General features: G+C 41.7%; 1 protein-coding gene across 6 annotated transcripts in view; it reads right to left on the minus strand.

Annotated features, from left to right (window-relative positions):
* The window catches only part of cadm1a (cell adhesion molecule 1a), a 634,562-nt gene that overhangs the window by 386,773 nt on the left and 230,527 nt on the right, over positions 1-17,262 (minus strand). The window lies entirely within an intron of this gene.

A 17,262-nucleotide genomic window follows, 5' to 3' on the forward strand; every position in this document is an offset into this window, starting at 1 on the left:
TCAACCCCTACCAGAGTCTAACTCCACTCTCACTTCCTGTTTGAAAAATGCAACAAATGCTGTTGCCTGGCAGACCGAGAAGGCGGAGCTGCTAACAAATACACACACACACAAGCTCACGACAGCATTGTGACATCATAATGTACCAGTTTACATCATAGCATACCTCTTAGCCAATAGCGGTGGAAGATTTAAATTAAAATACAGTGCAGAGTTTTTACCTGACAACGGCACAACACTGACAGTTTTAGGCAGAATATTTAAATTTTAACTAAGATGCACCGAAATGCCAAATTATTGATGACACGTGTCTGCAGCACGATTAGACACTCGTTTATTTAGCTTATCAGCAAAAAAAAGTTGATTTGAGGGTGACTTGCTCTTTAAGCTTCAGCTACCAGCCCAGTCATTCTCCTGGTCTGGTAGCAGTTTGCTTCAGTTTAGCATAAAAACATGTAAGTTAATGGAAACTACTAGCATTTTATTATTCCCATTCACTTGCATTACTTTATGCTAAACTAAAGTAAACCGCTACCAGACCAGGAGAACGACTGGGCCGGTTACAAAATGCTTTTTTCTCAATGACCGAACTCTGAGGAACACGACAACAGGCAAAATTTTACTTAGGGGTGGAATGTCCCTTTAAAGATCAACTTACTTGGGAGATATCAAACAAAGCAGGCCGTCTGTCCTTGGTGTCTCTGATACTCAGCTGTTGACTGACGATGTCATGTCTTCTATGTGCAAAGGTTTTACACGTTAAATCCTTGACGGCTGTGATGGTTTTTTACACTCATCAATGAGTTGTTGTCGCTCCAGCCCTTGCTGTTTTTTGCCATCTTCTCCAGGATAGTGTGGCTGAAACTGGACTTCTCCTTTCTGTGCTTTCTTTATATTCTTTGCTGGAGCCTTGTCATCAGGGTGCTTGTTCTTCAGTGAGTTGCAAATAACCTCTGGCACTCCAAGACTTCGTAACTTTGACCTGTAATTTCCCATCTTGTACTTAAGACATCCATCCAACCCAGCCACTACGACGGCCTGGCTCTGTCAGACGGGTGTTTTTTCACTAGAGCCTCTGCCACCTCACCAGTCTTACGGCCAGTAGGGTAGGCTGTGTAGCTGTACATGTAATCAGCTCATTTTTCCATGATTTCTGACTTGACACGAGTGTTGTCCAGTACAGTTCCTTTTTTAGCTTTTTTCAGTGCAATCTGTTGCCACAGAAAAAAGTGGAATGACAATTTCATCTGGCCATGAGATCCTCTGAGGACTTTGAAGAATGACATTGTTGTCGGAGGACAGTGATGTTCCATCTGTTTGGTCCTTTGTGCTGGAACGGTCATTCAGTGAGCTTGCATCTGCTGGACTTTCACTCTGAGGAATCACTGTAAGCACAACAGATGGAATGATCACAACTTTAACTGTACCTTTGATTTGGTTGGGAGGATGTTGTAAAGAAATCACCAAAGTCCTCATCAAAATAATGCAGGGTGAAATCTTCAATTAGTCTAAACGTCTCCTTCACAGTCTCATCCAACCCCACCACAGTATTGGAAGCAGAAGAAGAAGAAAATATCATTTCTATACTGACTGTTGCTGCAAATATCTTTAACGCGTGATATTTTTTAGTCTTGCACCGACTCAAAAGTCTGTCTGAATAAAAACGCGGGCAGCAGCACGGTGCGCACCCCCCCCCCCCCCAAACCGGTAGACGGTTTGAAAACTGAAATGAATGCTCAATATGCACAAACATGCTGCGAAATATGAGCCACTGAGAAAAACGCTCTTTTCTAATGCTTCATCAAAACGGGACACAGACCAGTCAAACAGAAACTACCTGGAGAAAGCTGTTTCACTTCAGAACGACAGTTTAGGTGCTGCGGTTTTCAGAAAATGTAACTAAAGAATAAAAATGGCGTTAATATTACAGAAGAATTAGCATGCGGTCACTTACCTGCAAACGTTTGCTGCTGAGGAGCCGTGTCCGTCTGTAACTGTCGAGCAGAAAATCTCCCATGAGGCCGTGCTCTTCATGCGCAGTGAATGCCAAAGGTCACCAGTCTTACTCAAACTTTTCAGTTGTTTTGGGGTACACATAATACTGATTTTAAATAATTGACAATTGTATTTCAAGATACTGATACACCAGTCTCTCAGTTATTTTGAGTACATTTACATTAGAGTTATTGAGAATATACAAAAATGGATTGTTATTCAAATACAAAATTTTATCTTTGAAATAAACTTGAAGAAAAAAGATAATTTCAACATGAAACCTGGTGTTGAATTTTTAGGCATGTTTTTCAATGCATCCAACCAGGAAACCACATTGGTGATATTCAGAGATCTGATCAAGGTCATCTAAATTAGAACTATAATGATGTTTACTAAGCCCGGTCCAGAAGAAATCAAGTCTGAACAGTTTAAACTGAATTTATGCTACATAAACCTGGAGCTTAAATGAAATTAAATTATATAAGAAAGTTGGGTTCACATTCAAATGAGTCATGAAATCAAGTCCAATACATTTTCATGATGTATCTTAAAACATCATAAACAGAACTGCTTTTTCTACTCGAGCATTTAGAATAAAGTGATTTTGAGATATACATGTTTTTTTAACATGTACTCGTTTGTACTCAAGTTCTACCGAGCTGGTCCTGTTTCAGGCGTCTAACCTGACACGGCCCAGTGGGCGGGCTCCTCTCCCTCTCAGTGCTTGACAGTAATAAAGGTGGAACGGTCCACAGTGATGAGAGGAAAAAGCTGGAGGTGTTGGAGAGAGAAGACAAGGAAGAGGAGGAGTGAGGAGGCTGGAAGTGAGTCCTGGACCAGCTGGGAATTGGAAGTGCAGCCGGTATGTCGAGGTGAGAGTGGACGCTCTGCAGCAACACGGGTTTCTATTGCACCTGACCATTTTTACCTGAGTCAGCCAAGCATGTAGGAGTGGTGTGTGTGAGTGTGTGTGTGTGTGAGTGTGTGTGTGTGTGTGGGGGGGGGGGGGTATAAGCAGAGTGATTATTGTGAAAATTCCAAAACAAGTAGTCCAACGCACACACCTGCCAGGTTTCTGATTAAATGCGAGTTCCACATGATGAAAGTGAATTTGGTTTTGCTTTATTAAACATTTTGATGGATGAACTCTTAGGAAGGCCAACTATCAGGTGTGCTGACTCCAAACTTTAGGATAATAAACGACAGGAAGGAAGTGACTTTAAAGAGTTAGATGTGTGAAACGGTTCAGTGGGACGTTGCTTCATTTCAAACACCTTTAGGTAAAAATTGTTTTTTAAATTTATAATTTCTTTTAAGAATCATCCTTTGATTTACGACACTAAAACTTTATCAATGTTTGAGAAATTATATCAAAATAAAAATGCTTTCATTTTTTTAAACGTGAAAAAATAGTTTCAATTTTTTTAGGTTTGTTTGCTTTTCTAAAAGTATGAGAATTATTTTTAATTTATATTATTTACTTAAAAAAATAAACATTAAAAATACTAATTTACAAATTAAGTTTTGCTAATCCTAAATGGCAAAATCTATCCACTAATAATAATAATAATAATAATAATATCGATAATAATAATAATAATAATAATAATAATAATAATAATAATAATAATAATAATAATATTGATAATGATAATAATAATAATAATAATAATAATAATAATAATAATAATAATAATAATAATAATGATGATAATATTGATAATAATAATAATAATACATTTGAATGCTGATTTTTAGCCTTTCTGCATTAATCTTATATGCAGACATAAACATTAATCAAAACATTGATTAAAAATTATTTCCTAAACAACTGAATACAAACTTCATTAAGATGTGAAAAGCATTTTTATAAGATAAAATAAAAATTCTGCACTGCAATCAAATATATACTGAAAAATAAAATGGCGATAAATAAATGCGACTATTATTTTAGTTTGGTTGTTTCATTTAAAATTTTTTTTTTGCATTTTTCCTTTCCATTCATTCAACCTAAAAAATTCTGACAAAAATCAAAATTGTTTGCATTTTTCCTTTACTTCATTATTTAAATTTTTTTATCTACACTAATAAAATATCAGCTGAGCGTAGCAGAAAAGAAATTTAACATATTCTTTTAAATCTAACCATTAAAATATTTTGTTAACCCCTTGAACGTCCCTGACCTTTAGCAAGAAGGTCAACTTTCCAGAAGGTCTTTGTGCTTAATGACCAGACGTGTCGTGGCTACAGAAATCCATGCCTCCTAATTAATGTGTGTGTTTAACCATCATACATTTGTTACAGTTGTAGGAAGTGACACAGAGGATTTGTCCAACCTGACGGGGCACACAAGCTAAAAGCAGGGTGTGGAGGAGCAGATGGGACGGCATCAGCAAGAGCAGGATGGAGCACACCTCCATCCATCATGGTGTGTGTGCCACACACACACACACACACACACACACACACACACACACGAAGCAACCAGAGTCACCGTGAGGAATCATTAGGGCAACACAACACAATTTACCAAGGTTGCATGAACACACTTTTGCAATATTATTCTTCATTATTGCATCAATAAATCACCATTTCCTCCTTTTCATTGAGTTCCATTGTCACGACGATCATCTTTGGCTAAAATAATCCATCTGATTGGTCTCTAAATGTACATTTCATTGTCCTTTTTATAATTCAGCATTTTTGAGTTATTATTCCTCCCTTCTCACCGTGAGAACCAGATCCAGTAGCTCAAATGGAGACCAGTTGGAGACAAAACTGTGAGACGAATATAACACTTTTCATGTTGGTTCTAATTGATTTTAGTACGTACGAGACTTTAATGAGCCGAGTCATGTGGAGAATTTGTTCGATGGTTGTGCGCTTTTTCTTATCGCACCTTAATTCTTAATTGTGTCCCAAATTGGTTGCGATTTGATCAACCAGTGCTCCCAATGTCATCACAGATTTCTTTCACTCTCCAGATACATAACTGAAAAAGTTTTGTTACGAGAAGACATCGGTGGTAGAATATCCCTCCAGAGCCGCTGCGAGTTCCATAAGGAAATCAACACCCTTTGCAAGTGTTTCAGAACATTTGGGGAACTTCATCAAGAATGATCGCTTCAGTACAGCATCTCAAGACAGCCGACCTTCATTCAGGAGGATCATTTGAGCAGAAATGGTGGAAATGACACACACACCTTAACATGTTGCTTTTGAGTCATTATCCTTGCTGGTGTGACTTCATCGGTTGGTCACTGAAACATGTCTCCCAAACAATGACATTTCAAGTTTAAACAGCAGTGTGGTGGAAAAAGCCAACATTCTGGTTTAGAGCTTTAGGAGGGAGGTCCCGAGTTACTGGAATGAATATGTCCACGAGTCAAAGGTGCATTATGTAAGAATAAAAGAAGAATGGCATTCTGTGGTCAAATTTAGGTACTGGAGCCCATTTTCAAAGCACACTAGTGACTCTCTCACTCCCGTTCTGTGAGCTTCATGGCTGTTGCCAGTTAAGGATATGCGCCAGAAGATCCTAGATGACAAGCAAAGACGAGTCTTACACAGTAAGTTGATAAGTACATCAATACCTTTTATTGTAATATTGGGTTTTTGCTAATTGAGAAAATAGCTCGAGACATTTTTAGAGCTGACAATTTGCTTCTAAATTCACCGTTAGCACGGTTATCGTAACGTTAGCCTCTAGCCTACTTTACCTGATATTAGAGTAAAATGAAATGATGTGGTGGCTTCTTACAAGAAATAGCTTCTAGGCCGCTCCTATTACTTGTTTAGATTCTTTATAAAAACACAGCTGAATTTTGCTGCCCAGTGTCGAATTACAAATGCAGATACACCAGCGGCGTTGGCTAGCACAGACTCCGCAACCTCAGAGATTGTAAACAGTAACTACGTCCCTCTTTGGCCATTTTGAGTGGAGAAACTGACAACTGACTTACCTTCCTTCCAACATGACATTTGACTGTTGTGATTAGTTCTCTCCAACATTCTTACATATTGTACCTTTAAGCACAACATCCAAAGCTGTCAAGCACAAAATTTTTTAATTGTAATAATAATAATCACCATTTATGTATTTAATTGCTGTTACATCACTGGTGAAAGTCTTAGTAAAGCTAAACAAACACAAAATAACTCATGGTCTGTCTTACTGGTGAAAAATAAATGGTCAGGAACAGGTTGTTTCTTTCTGCTTCCGACTTTTAGACAAAAATAAAAATAAAATGAAAAACGCATTTAGATTCTGGCTGGGCAGCACGAATACAAACATCAAGAAGCCAAAGCCCCGCCTGTGACCCTGTGGGTTTCAGCTCTGTGTTGGGTTTGCAGTGTGATGTAGGCCTGGTTGCCCCTGTGAATTCCCCGCCGGGCATGATGGGGATTAGCTGGAAAACTGTCTGAGAATGTCTAAATAAACAATGAAAGAAACAGCAAGAGGGGAGACTGAAGTCCGCATGGCCGTGACATTGTTTTTTGAACTCTGTAGGGGTTTCCAAGGTAATAAAAGGTGACAGCTGAAAGAAAATTTCAAAGCCTCGCTCCCATATCCACCGACTGCGTCTGGATGTTATCAAGAGATAAAAATACAACATTTGTGAAGGATTCTAAACAAGCTCTGATAAACACTACACACCCTTATTTTAAAGCACAGCTGTGAGTTCTACTCTATTCCAGGACAAGAGAGAATTTCTCATTTCCATACAATCCATTCACCAAATATCTGGAAAGAAGGCCAGGAGCCTTATAGGAAATTGGCTGCATAATGCAGGTATTCGCTTCTCATTTCTGTTCACCACATATTGAACGAGCCCAAAAGAATGGTAATAGAGTTGATGTCTCCATCCACCGATTCAGGCTCATTTGTTATTTATTCATGAAAAGCAAGCGGGGTGCTCGGCTTAATGCTGTTTGTATCATTCACTCGCTCCCCCCGTACCGTTCCGATTGCGACATAGTTCCAGCTGAAAACATCTCTTCTTTTTTCTTAAACAACTCCATTCAAACTTGCCAAGAGAGAAGATTCTGTGGAGTCTCCTAACAACAACACGACAAGGTCAAGTAAAGGAGTACCTCTACTCGGAGGAGAGCGTATTGGATACAGAGGATTTCTTTTCTAGCGATGGCCGTGATTACTTTCATTCTCTTCCTATCTGTCCCCTTTAATCACATTCAAGCATCATTTTGCTGAAGGACGAGCAGCACTGACATCATTTCTGTCCCTTACAACACTTGTAAATCAAATCTTTAGGTTAAGCGCCAAAGTGATTACTTCACTTGCTTAAATGGTGAAGATTTGGGCGCTTTGAAAAGGGACTGCAGTGCATCACTAAACAGACGTCTCTGCGTATCGTCGCTGCGATAAAATCAAGGTCTGCCATTTCTGGAGACGGCTGCCCACCCCCTTCGTAAACGAATATCATAAGAAGCTATAATTCGTAAGCTAGGAGTAACCTTGCTTTTAATCATGTGTACGCGTGTTTATCATGGCTGCCATGCGTAACTTGCTTTTGTTTGAAGCTGCATCATGTGTCTCACTGGCAAGAGGAGCGAGACATACTCACCATTGTCACACCGTGTCTAAAGGTCTTACACACAATCTGATACCGGTGCTGTCTTAACCTCTTAACCAGCTGCTGATGGCACCTCGGTCACCGTGTTTGCTTTGTTTGTACCCTACAAATCGGGCACTCTATCCAGTCTGAGTTCTCTACTGTGCCCCCTAGCAGAATCCTCCGGTACTACATGCAGTGCAGCAGCAAGTACGTGAGCCAGACTTCTGCTTGCATTAACGTGGGATTAGAAGCAAATATATATTTCCAGCCTTACAGTTTGTATCATGGATTAATCTGGACGTTTCACTAGATATCTTTAAAACTCACAGATTTATCACCATTCTGGTGTCGGTGACGACAGGGTGTGGCAGCCATCTTGAACGAGGTAGCCTCACATCGTTAATGAGAGTTTGAATCCAATGAATGATGGGACGCTAGTCTGTTTAGAAAAAAAGGCAAGTGGACTTCAGTGTCTCCCTGAAGAAAAGTCAGCTATCAATAGGGCTGTTCCCATCACGTTTTTTTTTTGGCTCTCGATTCGATTCCAAGTCGTTTGATTTGAAGAATCTGGCGATACCGAGTCCCATTTAGAAATGGATTTAAAAAATGGGAATACACTCGAGTTGGCCTTTAAGTTATTTAGAAATCATGAATGTGTTTCTTTCATTCTGTATTCACGTCCATTCTTAATTTGTTCGGCCATAAAACATCACTTGTTTAGGAGGTCCATTATTAAGAAACATGTTAATATTAAGAATGTATGTAAGTAGCCTTGCTGCTCATATTTTAAATCCTTTACTCGGTGTGTGGCTGTTTTCAGCGACAGGGATTGCACGACACGACGGTCAGCAGCAGAGTAACTTTTTTCTACGCAACACCTGTAGAGCTGCTGCACCTGTAAAGGTAGGAGAAAGCAGACCATACCGCGACCCAAGGAAACCGCAGAACCTGACGGCCAGATGCTCATCCACTGCAGTAAACATGCTTCTATCTTGGCAGTTTTGCTGTCCAAAGAATATTTCTTGGTTTCTTAATGTCAATTTTAGTGTCGGCTGGCTTAGCTGAATAGCTGCAGCGAACCGAGCAGGCTCCGTTTTTTAAGATGGTGCATCAGAGTTGAACGCAGCACTTCCTGTTCCACCACGTTAAATGCCCAGTTTGCACAAATTAAATGTTTATGACACTCTTTGCTGTTTGTTTAAAATACATCCAAATTACAGACATTTCCTCTCTCTTGAGGTGACAACTATGCTGCGTGTTAGCTAACTGCTACATGTTATGGTGATCAGATTGGAGAATCCCTAGTTATCAACCAAGGAGCTCTTACAGTTCAAACTACATTGTGTTTTATGTCATTTCTGTGTAAAATATGATAAAAGTCAAACAGGGTTGACTCAAACAGTAAAGAAGAACATTTTAAGCAAATTACGTCTAAAGCTGAAAGTTTGGCTCTTAGTTATTCTGACACCAACATTTAGCTTGGTGTCTATAAAACTGACAGAATGAAAAACAGTTTCCTTTTCTAGTGTTGAGTAGCTTTGAAAGACATCTTGGACTGGACTGACACCAAATTTTACATCCAATGAAGATTTTCCACGAGCTTAAACACAACCCATCCAGTGGTTTGTTGAAAATTTAGCTAGCAGACCAAAAAAAAAAAAAAAAAAAAAAAACGAGTGCACACACAGATGCAGGCAAAAACATAACATCTGGTGACTACTTAGCTGTGTCCTCTTCCTCCCAAATCCACCATGTTTATTTAACCTTTAGGAAGTCCTCATTAGCAGGCTCACACTCGAGAGCCTGTTGGCTTGTCAGGAGAGAGATAAATTAAGAGTGGGTGCATTGATTTGACTTATACCTTGAGCCAGGATTACATCGGACGGTCAGTATGCACAATGTAATTAGTTTATCAGCAAGATGGAGGTTTTCTAGTGATTAATCAGGAGAGCTCCAAAGCAATGGCACAAGCAGTCAGTGAACTGAGAGGCTTCTGACTGAGGCCAACGGTCTGCACCAATAAAACACAATCATTGGTTAGTAGTCCATAGCAGAGGTGGGCCAACTGGTCAGATGGTTAGTTAAGCCCCTTCTTTTTGTTATTTAAAAAAAATAATCTACGTTGGTCACACCTGAGAATACCAAGTCAGTTCAAGGACAGGCAAATCTGATTTAGAGTCTTAAATAACAAACTCATTGGATTTTTAATGTTAGTTTGGAGGAAAAAGTGGATTCATAAGAGTTGGAATGTGTTGCAGAACCGTGATGGGTCCAAAAATACTCAATCATCACTGTATATCACTGAAAAGATAGACTTCACGGTGTGTGAATATTGAGCTAATTTATTTATAAGCTGAAAACCATCCAATTGGCTTCATAAACCAGCCATGAATAATCCGATGTGTTAGGATCACTAACTAAAAAAAACCCTAACTTTTCCACTTCAAGTGTGTAAAATGATATTTGTAGTCCAAGGACATCATTTCTGTATAAAAATTAATACATGATGGTTCATCCAAAGGAAACTACAGGTAAGATTTATTGGAGCATCAAGGTATACCGTTGGGTTTGATAGCAGCAGAGAAACTATTTCATTCCAAAAATGGATCCATTTTCATGTAACTGAATACGTTTTTCTTGTAATATTTCACAGATAACTCATGCAGCAGTTAAACATTCTGTTGGTCCTTTAAATGCCCCAAAGTTCATCCAAGGCCAATTTCAAAGCTGCCCTTTGTTCATGAGCACTGCCCGTGGACGTAAATTTGGGGGGGACAGGGGAGACATGTCCCCCCCACTTTTTCTAGAGTCAAGTTTGGACCCCTGCACTTTTTACCATCCAAAAACAATATTACTCTATATTAAATTGACACTGGTTGAGCTCTGGGACCAAGCGGAAAAGCCTGTTTCCCATTAGAGCATACTGTAAAGATACCCCCCCCCCCGGTGTCCCCCCACTTCTAAAGTCAAAATTACGTCAATGGCACTGCCTCAGCCTTCTGGTCTGGAAATCAACTTTTAAAGAAACATCCATGTTTCATTTTTACATGATAACTGCTCTAAAACACCAGTAAGGTCGTTAGGATCCAGTTTGTGAAGGTGGACGCCCGATCAGAAAGCCTCACTCAAGCATCCTTAAACAGAAATCTGAAAAACACATTTAGCACATAAAAACTGGGCAACACCACTTTTCTCATTTTCATGCAACCTTCAGTTTGGAAATTTCAGTTCTTCACGTAGACAATACACCAGTAACGCCGTCCACCCGCCGACCCACACACAGTGAAGCAGCAAGACAGGGCACCCCGCCACGCCCCTGAAAGACTGCTCAAGCAACAGGACTAAATGGCTAAGGCCCACATCACGATCCGTGCAATTTGCTGGAACAAATCGCTTTTCTATGACCCACCATGCAGCCCACGGGGCGTAAAGGATCTGCTGCCAACCCCTGGTGCCAAACACCACAGGACACCCCTAGAGGTCTCATGTGAATCCCCCGACACGTCAGAGCGATTTCTGAGGCGGCGGCGGCAGAACCTACACATTCGACGGGTGCTTTTCATGTTGTGACAGAGTGATGGAACAGAACTTGACTTCTACTGTAGCAGAGATAAAACCAGAAAAAACCGGACACCAAGCTCAAAAACTGCTAGCAAAGAACAGAAACACAGCCTCGACCGAAGGGTTGCAACTGTACTCCAGATAGGTGGTCTGACCCTTGGAGTTTCTCAAACTCAGAGCCAAGTAGAGGGGAGAAAATAAAACTTTAAAAGCCCTTTCCACAGCCGGAGCTCTCAGAGAATACAAAAACTAAAAGAATAATATGGTTTATAATTGATTAACTGTCATTAAACATCACAAAGAAATAGGCAAGCCGCTGCAAATGCAGCGCTAAAGCTAACACGCCTCAGGCTGCAGAGACAATTCCTGCACATTCACACGCAACAGTAATGGGGAGGAGGAAGAACCTGGAGGTGGTGAGCAAATTTGTGATAAATCTGAGACTGGGCTGTAGAGATGCATGGGCTGCAATCTGATGTTTGAGCAAAGAGGGACAATAAACAACAAATAAAGGTAAACAAAACACAACACCGGTGCAGTCTTAAGCTATTTGATTAGAAGGACTGCTGCTTGTCAAAGCGCTGCAGACCCAGCTGTTGCAGCACACGCATGCCGAGTCTCAGCATATGTAGCAGGCATGTGGACAAGGAGGGAAGCGGCGCACTGATAAGGCAGAATAAAGAGGAGAGATGTATGCTGCTGGGATCTCTCCCTTTTGTCCAATAATGAAATCTCATTACTAAAGTGAGAGCTGTCCAGGCAGACTTAATGAAGCCCCACACGGTGAAGGCTGGCCACTTCACACTGAGCCCAGGGAGGAGGAAGTAAGGGGAGGTAGTTGGACTGACAGAGAGCGAACACGGCACAGACACTAAATCCATAAGTAGGAGGAGATGTGTCAGAGCCACATAAATACTGGAAAAAGATGGCAACAGCTGAAAGGGCAAGGGGGCAACATGAGGCACAGGAACGGGGTGAACAGGAAATATACGAATCAATCGCAAGATAAATGAGGCAGCAACTCCCAGAGAGGCACGATACTCCAAAAACCTGGAAAGCATCGGGGTTTTTCTGCTAGATGACAAAAAGCTACTGACGGCTGCTGCCTGTCCTCTATAGGCAACTTGGATGGATTGTTTTTGTTTGTTTCATAGGTCAATCACTCTGTGCTAATTGGCTAGCCGAGTCATTCGGCCACATGGTCCCACTGTCCATCCCTGGAGAGCTGTCACGCTGCTGCTGCTTCCGACGACGCACACAGCTAGTTTTCCTCCACGGTGGGAAGGTGCATGGCAGCTACCGCAAATACCGGGAGCCACCGCCTCCCCAGGGACGGATCAGGGGGAAAGAGTGCAACAGCCTTTCAGTCAAGGCCACTAAAAATACCCAGCATTGCCACTTTAATCGGCCCTCGGCAGTCAGAGTTGACAGTGCATCCAGCTGTGATGGTACGGAGGGCAAGGGCACGGGGATGATCGTGACTCCGGGAATCTATAGGGTCCCCTGAGGTTTGAGGTGCCCCTGTAAAATCCAATTAATCTACAAATACAGGGTGCAATTTCAACATACTTCATCTCAGCTTTAAACAGCCATGTAGGAGAAAATAAATCAGTAATAGTTGACCTTTTAAAGTCTTCAGAAATGTGTGAAACACGCCACAACCGAAACTCAAGAGAGAGATGAAGAAGCCACCCTTCGTCAAAAGTTTTGACAGGTCTATTGTTCTATGACCTTGTTATGACCTTGTTATGACCTTTGTTATGACCCCATATGTCAAGAAATGAATTGATGATTGTTGTGTGATGACCCATGAAGTTATTAATTGTAGTCCCCGAGACCCCTTCTGTCAAGATGTATATCGATGATCTGCTTTGATGCATTTAATGGTTTTCCCTTCACCACTTTAAGTTAGGATTGATAACTTTTGTTTTAGGATACCTCGATGTTTTAACCCCACAGCCCCTCCCTTTCATACGTAATACCCCACATCCCTCCCACCAACCCTGCACACACACACACACACACACAAACAAGCAAAATATACTTGTTTTCAATTGCATTTATTGGGCCCACTTACTTTTTCTTAGGCCCACCCACAAATGAGTTTCTGGCTACGCTAATGGTGACATATGACAGACTTCTCTGAGCTCCGCAGCCATTACACTTTTCACCTCGCGCACCCCCTAGCGGCAGCTCGCGCACCCACACTCTCCTCTTTCACCTCCTTCTCCTCTCGGGTAGAGGTTGAAGCATCGGTTGTAGACACTTCATCCGTCTCCTCTTGCTTCACCATCTCCTTGGAGGTATTTCTTCAGCCTTTCACCATTCTGATACGTTCTCAGTCTGTCCGCTGAAATGGATCAGAGCTTTTAAAGAGGCAAGCAGGGTTGGAGGGAGGGATGTGGGTATTAAGTATGAAAGGGAGGGGCTGTGGGAGCTGTGGGGTTAAAACATCGAGGTATCCTAAAACAAAAGAGTCATCAATCCTAACTTGATGTAAAGTGGTGAAGGGAAAACCATTAAATACATCCAAGCAGATCATCGATACAACTTCATGGGTCATTACACAACAATCATCAATTCATTTCTTGACGTATGGGGTCATAACAAAGGTCATAATAAGGTCATAGAACAATAGACCTGTCAAAAATTGTGACAAAGGGTGGTTTCTTCATCTCTCTCTCAAGGCTTCTCTGAAAATTTTACAACTTTTCTTGTCAATCCGACTGGGTGTTTTTCATTTTTACGTTTCCTACAGATGTCTAAACCAATTTAAATAGTTTTGTTTTCAAGTTGGGCTGTACTGGTTTGGGATCTGAGGTGGACCAGATGGAGGGGGCTGAGATGGCCTTAAGTGCTTAAATTACCTTCTAACACTTGAAATAGGAAGTTACATGGTTTATTAGCATTGGTTGTATGATTCATTCACCTTTAATTTGGGTCACAAGTCACTTATTTTTATTTTGTTGGTCAAAAGCTGAAATGGAAGATCAATAATGTAATCGTCTTATTTTGTCCCTCCTCCTGTAGCCGTTAGCTTACTGGTTACCACAGGCATTGTCAACGTCCTTTTAAAGGTGTGGTTTACTCATTTATTGAATACATTTACAGTGTTCTCAAGTGTAAATCAATGACCTATGAGTCATTTAAACACACACACACACACACACACACACACACACACACACACACACAAAAACCCGCTTTGATGCTTCTGTTCTGAGATGCAGAGGTGGGCTGAAACCAGCAGGATTACTCGTTATTATTAATCATATGCACACACCTCGTTTCTGATTGGCTAACAGAGCATGTTCAGCCATGTTGCAAACCTAGATACTTCCCGCTCTCTCCTTGCTGAAAAAAAGACCTCCTGTGGGCAGGTGCTAGCAAAGATGGGGTGAGGCCATGAATGCAAATTAACAGTGTGACATAGATATGTGACGATTTTCAAATCAAATCAGAAGCTAATGCAGGAGACAGGCGTAAGAGACTATTTTCATGTTCCGCCTGCATGAAAAACTTAAGAGTGACTGATTATAATCAGAAATATTCATTAAAATATGTTATTTTCAGTCAACCACACCTTTAACACCAGGCTACATTTGATAATAAAAAGCCACATTTCTGTAACATAAAAGAAAACAAATGCAACGGCATCAAAAGTTCACAATGCTGCATAAAATACTACGAAACGTTTTACAATCAAAAGCATTCGTTGTGTCAAAAATAGTTGCTGCAGGGCAGAGGAAAAGAACCTCCAGAAACAGTGACTTTTACGGTTTGATGCTGTTTTTATTGATTTTTCATACAAAAAGCAAAGCAAAACACCGCACTGTCGGATTTGACAAACCTTCAGTTCTGATGTCTGTCAGGTAAAGGCGGAGCTCCGAGGTTTAGCTGACGGTCTGAAAAGGAAAAACCGCATCCGCGGAGTGTGATTTCACATTAAATCTACTGAATGCTGACTTGGAGGCCGTTAGTAATAGGAAAGCAAAGGTCCTGCCTGATGCATCACTGTTTTGGATCCATTTACCTGAGCAGACTCCGGGAAGACAACTGGCACCGGAAACTTAAGTAGACTGATGAGACTGAAATGTGTTGGTGTGAAAGGACCAACAGCCAAGAGTCATGGGTCAGAATATAAAAACAAAATAACTTGGCGGCTTGTCTTGGGAAAAGCTCCGTCGCTCAAAGCTTTCTTTGACTCGATTATCAACTTTTGGCCCCGAGTCTGAGGAAAACACAGCTGAAGATACAGTTTAATGTAAAAATAAAAAAGAGAGAAGATCAGACTAAAAATGGGATGCAGTAAAACCTGCAGCAGAGTATTATCAGTTATTTCTGATGTGAACTCGTTTTTAAATTATGCAGATTTCAGTGGTTAATGTTGTAAAGCTGCGTTAATCATTCACAACTTCAGTTTTCTGTTTGGAAATGTAAAAGACCCCACCGGGATTAGCTACAGATGTGCTGGAAACACCCACACACACACACGCGCACACACACACACACACACACACACACACACACACACACGCACACACGCACGCACGCACACACACACACACGCACGCACACACGCACGCACACGCACGTGCACACACACACACACACGCACACACGCACACACACACACGCACACACACACACACACACACACACACACACACACACACACACACGCACACACACACACACACACGCACACACACACACACACACACACGCACACACACACACACACACACACACACACACACACACACACACGCACGCACACGCACGCATGCACACGCACGCACACACACACACGCACACACGCACGTGCACGCACGCACACACACACACACACACGCACGTGCACACGCACACACACGCACGTGCACACGCACACACACGCACGCACACGCACGCACGCACACACACGCACGTGCACACGCACACACACACACACACACACACACACACACACACCATTCGAGGCTTGCATTAGTAAGCCGTAGCTTGGGCTAGCTCACCTAGCAGTATCTTAGGCTAGCGTTAGAATGTAGTGCTTGTTGTCCAGTAACTGGAAGGTTGCGGGTTCGATCCCGGCTCCCACCAGAGAATGCTGCTGTTGTGTCCTTGGGCAAGACACTTAACCCGCCTTGTCTGCTGGTGGTGGTCAGTGCGTCCCAGGGCAGCTGTGGCTATATCATAACTCATCATCACCAGTGTGTAAATGTGTGTGTGAATGGGTGAATGTCTGTGTTGTGAAGCGCCTTGCGGGGTTGTAGAAACTTAAGAAGGCACAATACAAATACAATCGTTTACCAATTACAGTCCGATACAGGTCTCCTGCCCTCTGGTAGAGGTAAGGGCCTATTTTATTTCTTTGTCTAAAATGACGTGATTAAATGAAACTGTCTGGTGATTTATTGACATTGACCCAAAAACAGCCAAGTTTAGTTTTAAAAACTAAATTGTTTTGACTATTTCACATATCAGCCTGTAAAGGGTTAACAAGATGTTAGTTCTGTCCTGATGTTTATTAACTAAAAATAAACCAACTGTTTCCATTTGTTTCAATAGGTTTGGTGTTTCACAAATCCAATGATCCCAATCCAGTCGGCGGATTCGCCAAATCACCCCCAGTCTCATCTGACAGGCTTAATATAGACCCCTCGGCATGCACCCTACTTAACATGACAGCTTGACAGTTTGAGGATGCACACCCAGGATGCACAGCCTCGGGGCTAACGCTGCACCTAGTCGGTCCGTGCAGTGGTGTTGAAGCCACATGGCACCTCCGTGCTAATAAGGCCCAAGAAGGGCAAAAACAACTTTAGTCATTTGCCATTTAGGTGATAAATTTAGAGACTTCACCACCATCAAATTTGATAAAATGCTACGTTAAGTAGTGCCCACATCTGTGCTTTAATCATGGCATTGAGACGGGCCGTGGACATGTCCCGCACAGCTGTGGAGACTCGGCTCTGAAGAGGGGCCGGTTCCACCTGATGTCAGCACTTTTTACTAAGTCTGATTGCTTCAGAATAATGGCCACTTTGGCAACTGTCAATTTTCCTCTAGGGGAAACAGTTGATGCTGCGCGATTCGCTGAAGCTGTCATTTCCTGGTCGCCTGTTTC

The sequence above is a fragment of the Nothobranchius furzeri genome, chromosome 10 (assembly GCF_043380555.1).
Source record: "Nothobranchius furzeri strain GRZ-AD chromosome 10, NfurGRZ-RIMD1, whole genome shotgun sequence".
Taxonomy (NCBI): Eukaryota; Metazoa; Chordata; class Actinopteri; order Cyprinodontiformes; family Nothobranchiidae; genus Nothobranchius; species Nothobranchius furzeri.